Source organism: Schistocerca serialis, chromosome 5 (genome assembly GCF_023864345.2).
Source record: "Schistocerca serialis cubense isolate TAMUIC-IGC-003099 chromosome 5, iqSchSeri2.2, whole genome shotgun sequence".
Lineage (NCBI taxonomy): Eukaryota > Metazoa > Arthropoda > Insecta > Orthoptera > Acrididae > Schistocerca > Schistocerca serialis.
Genome location: NC_064642.1, coordinates 825,336,488 through 825,342,487, shown reverse-complemented (window position 1 = coordinate 825,342,487; position 6,000 = coordinate 825,336,488).

Here is a 6,000-nt window from a genome sequence, read left to right as displayed (position 1 = left end):
AAAACTCCCAAATCAAGAGGATGTAGCTTATGGCTTGTGTGAGATGTCTCACTAAGCAAAGACCTACCACTGCCTTTCACATATAATACTGGTGCAATGCTCATGTGGCTTTCTTAAGTGTCCAGAATCATGGGTTTAGTGTGTTATTTTGTGGCCCTTTCAAGTTTGACAATGCCCTGTAGAACTGTTGAAGATAATCCACTCTTCATACAAGCTGACACTACGGCTCCACCCTCAGTGCCAGAAGGGGCACTGTGCAGAATGTAATCTATAAAGTGTGCCTTAGGAAACACAAGCAATGAGGGCACAGCACTAATTATTGCAACCACTGTCACAAATGAATCTCTTTCAGCAGATATAGCTTGTTCAACTGCACTGCAACCAGTTTCAGTCAAGCCAGTATTTTTTATCGCACAGTTTCTTCCAGATTGTACAAGTCTTGCAATTTAGACGTGTATTTTTATTTCAGTAAGACAATTTTCCCCCCCCCATGAACCATGGACCTTGCCGTTGGTGGGGAGGCTTGCGTGCCTCAGCGATACAGATAGCCGTACAATAGGTGCAACCACAATGGAGGGGTATCTGTTGAGAGGCCAGACAAACATGTGGTTCCTGAAGAGGGGCAGCAGGCTTTTCAGTAGTTGCAAGGGCAACAGTCTGGATGATTGACTGATCTGGCCTTGTAACAATAACCAAAACGGCCTTGCTGTGCTGGTACTGCGAACGGCTGAAAGCAAGGGGAAACTACAGCCGTGATTTTTCCCGAGGGCATGCAGCTTTACTGTATGATTAAATGATGATGGCGTCCTCTTGGGTAAAATATTCCGGAGGTAAAATAGTCCCCCATTCGGATCTCCGGGCGGGGACTTCTCAAGAGGATGTCGTTATCAGGAGAAAGAAAACTGGCGTTCTACGGATCGGAGCGTGGAATGTCAGATCCCTTAATCAGGCAGGTAGGTTAGAAAATTTAAAAAGGGAAATGGATAGGTTGAAGTTAGATATAGTGGGAATTAGTGAAGTTCGGTGGCAGGAGGAACAAGACTTGTGGTCAGGTGACTACAGGGTTATAAACACAAAATCAAATAGGGGTAATGCAGGAGAAGGTTTAATATTGAATAGGAAAATAGGAATGCGGGTAAACTACTACAAACAGCATAGTGAACTCATTATTGTGGCCAAGATAGATACGAAGCCCACACCTGCTACAATAGTACAAGTTTATATGCCAACTAGCTCTGCAGATGACGAAGAAATTGAAGAAATGTATGATGAAATAAAAGAAATTATTCAGATTGTGAAGGGAGACGAAAATTTAATAGTCATGGGTGACTGGAATTCGAGTGCAGGAAAAGGGAGAGAAGGAAACATAGTAGGTGAGTATGGATTGGGGCTAAGAAATGAAAGAGGAAGCCGCCTGGTAGAATTTTGCACAGAGCACAACATAATCATAGCTAATACTTGGTTAATGAGTCATGAAAGAAGGTTGTATACATGGAAGAACCCTGGAGATACTAAAAGGTATCAGATAGATTATATAGTGCTAAGACAGAGATTTAGGAACCAGGTTTTAAATTGTAAGACATTTCCAGGGGCAGATGTGGACTCTGACCACAATCTATTGGTTATGACCTGTAGATTATAACTGAAGAAACTGCAAAAAGGTGGGAATTTAAGGAGATGGGACCTCGATAAACTGACTAAACCAGAGGTTGTACAGACTTTCAGGGAGAGCATAAGGGAACAATTGACAGGAATGGGGGAAAGAAACACAGTAAAAGAAGAATGGGTAGCTTTGAGGGATGAAGCAGCGAAGGCAGCAGAGGATCAAGTAGGTAAAAAGACGAGGGATAGTAGAAATCCTTGGGTAACAGAAGAAATATTGAATTTAATTGATGAAAGGAGAAAATATAAAAATGCAGTAAATGAAGCAGGCAAAAAGGAATACAAACGTCTCAAAAATGAGATCGACAGGAAGTGCAAAATGGCTAAGCAGGGATGGCTAGAAGACAAATGTAAGGATGTAGAGGCCTATCTCACTAGGGGTAAGATAGATACTGCCTACAGGAAAATTAAAGAGACCTTTGGAGATAAGAGAACGACTTGTATGAATATCAAGAGCTCAGATGGAAACCCAGTTCTAAGCAAAGAAGGGAAAGCAGAAAGGTGGAAGGAGTATATAGAGAGTCTATACAAGGGCGATGTACTTGAGGACAATATTATGGAAATGGAAGAGGATGTAGATGAAGATGAAATTGGAGATATGATACTGCGTGAAGAGTTTGACAGAGCACTAAAAGACCTGAGTCGAAACAAGGCCCCTGGAATAGACAACATTCCATTGGAACTACTGACGGCCTTGGGAGAGCCAGTCCTGACAAAAATCTCCCATCTGGTGAGCAAGATGTATAAAACAGGCGAAATACCCTCAGACTTCAAGAAGAATATAATAATTCCAATCCCAAAGAAAGCAGATGTTGACAGATGTGAAAATTACCGAACTATCAGTTTAATAAGTCACAGCTGCAAAATACTAACACGAATTCTTTACAGACGAATGGAAAAACTAGTAGAAGCCAACCTCGGGGAAGATCAGTTTGGATTCCGTAGAAATACTGGAACACGTGAGGCAATACTGACCTTACGACTTATCTTAGAAGAAAGATTAAGGAAAGGCAAACCTACGTTTCTAGCATTTGTAGACTTAGAGAAAGCTTTTGACAATGTTGACTGGAATACACTCTTTCAAATTCTAAAGGTGGCAGGGGTAAAATACAGGGAGCGAAAGGCTATTTACAATTTGTACAGAAACCAGATGGCAGTTATAAGAGTCGAGAGACATGAAAGGGAAGCAGTGGTTTGGAAGGGAGTAAGACAGGGTTGTAGCCTCTCCCCGATGTTGTTCAATCTGTATATTGAGCAAGCAGTAAAGGAAACAAAAGAAAAATTCGGAGTTGGTATTAAAATTCATGGAGAAGAAATAAAAACTTTGAGGTTCGCCGATGACATTGTAATTCTGTCAGAGACAGCAAAGGACTTGGAAGAGCAGTTGAATGGAATGGACAGTGTCTTGAAAGGAGGATATAAGATGAACATCAACAAAAGCAAAACAAGGATAATGGAATGTAGTCTAATTAAGTCGGGTGATGCTGAGGGAATTAGATTAGGAAATGAGACACTTAAAGTAGTAAAGGAGTTTTGCTATTTGGGGAGCAAAATAACTGATGATGGTCGAAGTAGAGAGGACATAAAATGTAGACTGGCAATGGCAAGGAAAGCATTTCTGTAGAAGAGAAATTTGTTAACATCGAGTATAGATTTAAGTGTCAGGAAGTCATTTCTGAAAGTATTAGTATGGAGTGTAGCCATGTATGGAAGTGAAACATGGACGATAAATAGTTTGGACAAGAAGAGAATAGAAGCTTTTGAAATGTGGTGCTACAGAAGAATGCTGAAGATTAGATGGGTACATCACATAACTAATGAGGAAGTATTGAATAGGATTGGGGAGAAGAGAGGTTTGTGGCACAACTTGACCAGAAGAAGGGATAGGTTGGTAGGACATGTTCTGAGGGAACAAGGGATCACCAATTTAGTATTGGAGGGCATCGTGGAGGGTAAAAATCATAGAGGGAGGCCAAGAGATGAATACACTAAGCAGATTCAGAAGGATGTAGGTTGCAGTAGGTACTGGGAGATGAAAAAGCTTGCACAGGATAGAGTAGCATGGAGAGCTGCATCAAACCAGTCTCAGGACTGAAGACCACAACAACAACAACAACAAGACAATTTTACATTTGCCTCTGTAAAGCTAGTGGCCCTCATGTACTTGTATCTTCTGGTGCACATTTATGAAAGTCTGTTTTGTTTAATGAGTGTCATGAGCCATGCTATGTTCCCACTTTCCCAGCTCTTTAGTACAGACTTTCCATTCCTCTTAGGAAATTCAAATGCCGGAATTCTATCAGTTTTTATGGTTAAGCCATAATGAATACTGTGTGAGGAAATAATATATTCAGAAATGTTTTTCAGCTACTTTTATGGAAATTTTAAAGTGTTCATCTGATGGCAATTACTAGAAGAAAAGCCTTTTCTTTGTATCATTTAATGGTTAACCTAGGAACACCAATGCCTCTTTCTACTTTCTGCAAAGAACCTCTTCCATGGATATGTTGACTGATTGTATGTTCCAGTAGCCTGGTTGATAACATCAAGAATTGTTGGTTTGCTACCTTATTCTTGGTGTTACAAATCCTGTAATTCACAGTATGCCTAATATTATGCTTAATAACGCTTGGATTGGTGCATAACAGGGAATATAAGAGTAGGTAAAGGGCAAGTTTTTAATGAGGTTAACTGACCAGCTAACACCAAAATGTGTCATTCCCTAAGCCCCAAATGCACTAAAGAAATATATTTTACAACAGCAGCATATAAACCAAAAGAACATTTGAAAATGAGGTAGGGGATGTTGGACAACATGGGATACTTAACGTAAAATGTCATATTTTGTCTAAGTTAATGTCAAATAAAAGTCCATAGCTTAAATTGGGACTCAACTACAGTTTGCACCAAAATAATTTGTAGTAAGTGGTGTAGTAACAAAACTAATAGTAATTTCTTGTAAAGTGGTTAAGTGTCTCATTTTGTCTGATTACTCATATAAAACAGGACACCTGGAAATTTTCTTGTGATTCATCTTTTGAAATAATTTATTTCAGCAACAATAATCAATAATGGACTTATTATTTCATAAATATATTATGCAGCATTGAAATGCTGATGTATCAACCAGTACACAATCCAGTCATTGAAAGTTATTTATAAAAATCACATTCTGACTCTTCACAGTCATCTGGTTCAATGCCACTGCAAGCTTCACGACCTCATCCTTCTCACTTAGAGTACTTAATCTACCATTCCAGAGATTCTGAGCTAGAAAACAAATCATTGTAGTAGATGCATGAGGTATCTCAATTATTCTCTTCTCCTATGAACTGTTGTTGATTTGAACAGAATTTCTTAAGTTAGATGTCTTAGCCTTTTTTGCCATTTTCCCCATGGACTTTTTAGTGTTTCCTAGTTTTAATGACCTTGGGAAGTTTCTTTCCTTAGGTGCTTCTGCACCAGTCAGTTGTTGTATGTATGGAGATAAAGTCAGTATTGCTGCTTTGCCCCATCTTTTGTCATTTAGGTTACGTTTGTTCTGGACTTGGGGAATCTTTTGAATATTTTTCAGAGGCAAACTGAATGTTGACTCTGAGCTACTCAGCCTACCCAGTTCAGCAGAATAAATTGTGACATGTGGGGCCATTGCCATAATGTTTGATTCTGTTGGTAGTAAATTGGTGGTATCAGGTATGACAACATGCATTTGTGTCGGTTGCTGCTCTGGTATTTCTTGATTAACATCCTCAACTGGTCTGTCTGTAGTGTTGGCTGGAGTAAACAACCGATCAGAGAAGACCTCTTTGTTGGAAGGGAAAATCCCTGGGCTACAAAACCCATTTATGGCTGTTTGAAGAGTGGTGGCCTTGATGAATGCTACACTATAGAATTTCCCTACTTGACCGATAGTGACAGCATGACCTGGATGATACAGAAGCTAATTTTTTTCTTCAGTAGAATAGTATGTGCTCTATTAAATGGGCACCTAATTCTGATTTAAAAATAATTTTGTATGTAATAAAAAACAAACTCACACTTTCCTTCTACAATGAGCATTGTATGATAGACATGATCAGCAAGATTTGTCTGCGTTGACTCCACAATGTGAAAACATAATTTCAAATATATGCCAAAACACTAGAGAAAATGCATCTGATGACCCATTGGAGACACATCTGATATAAGGCAAGTTGTAGTTTAGCATTGTTACCAAAAAAGCGTGAAAAGTTCTTGACTGTTTTACTTCAAATTTTTACAAGATACTCTAATAAACATTTTGATGGACATAGACTACATATTTTAATATTTATGGTGTATAAATATCTATATACTATA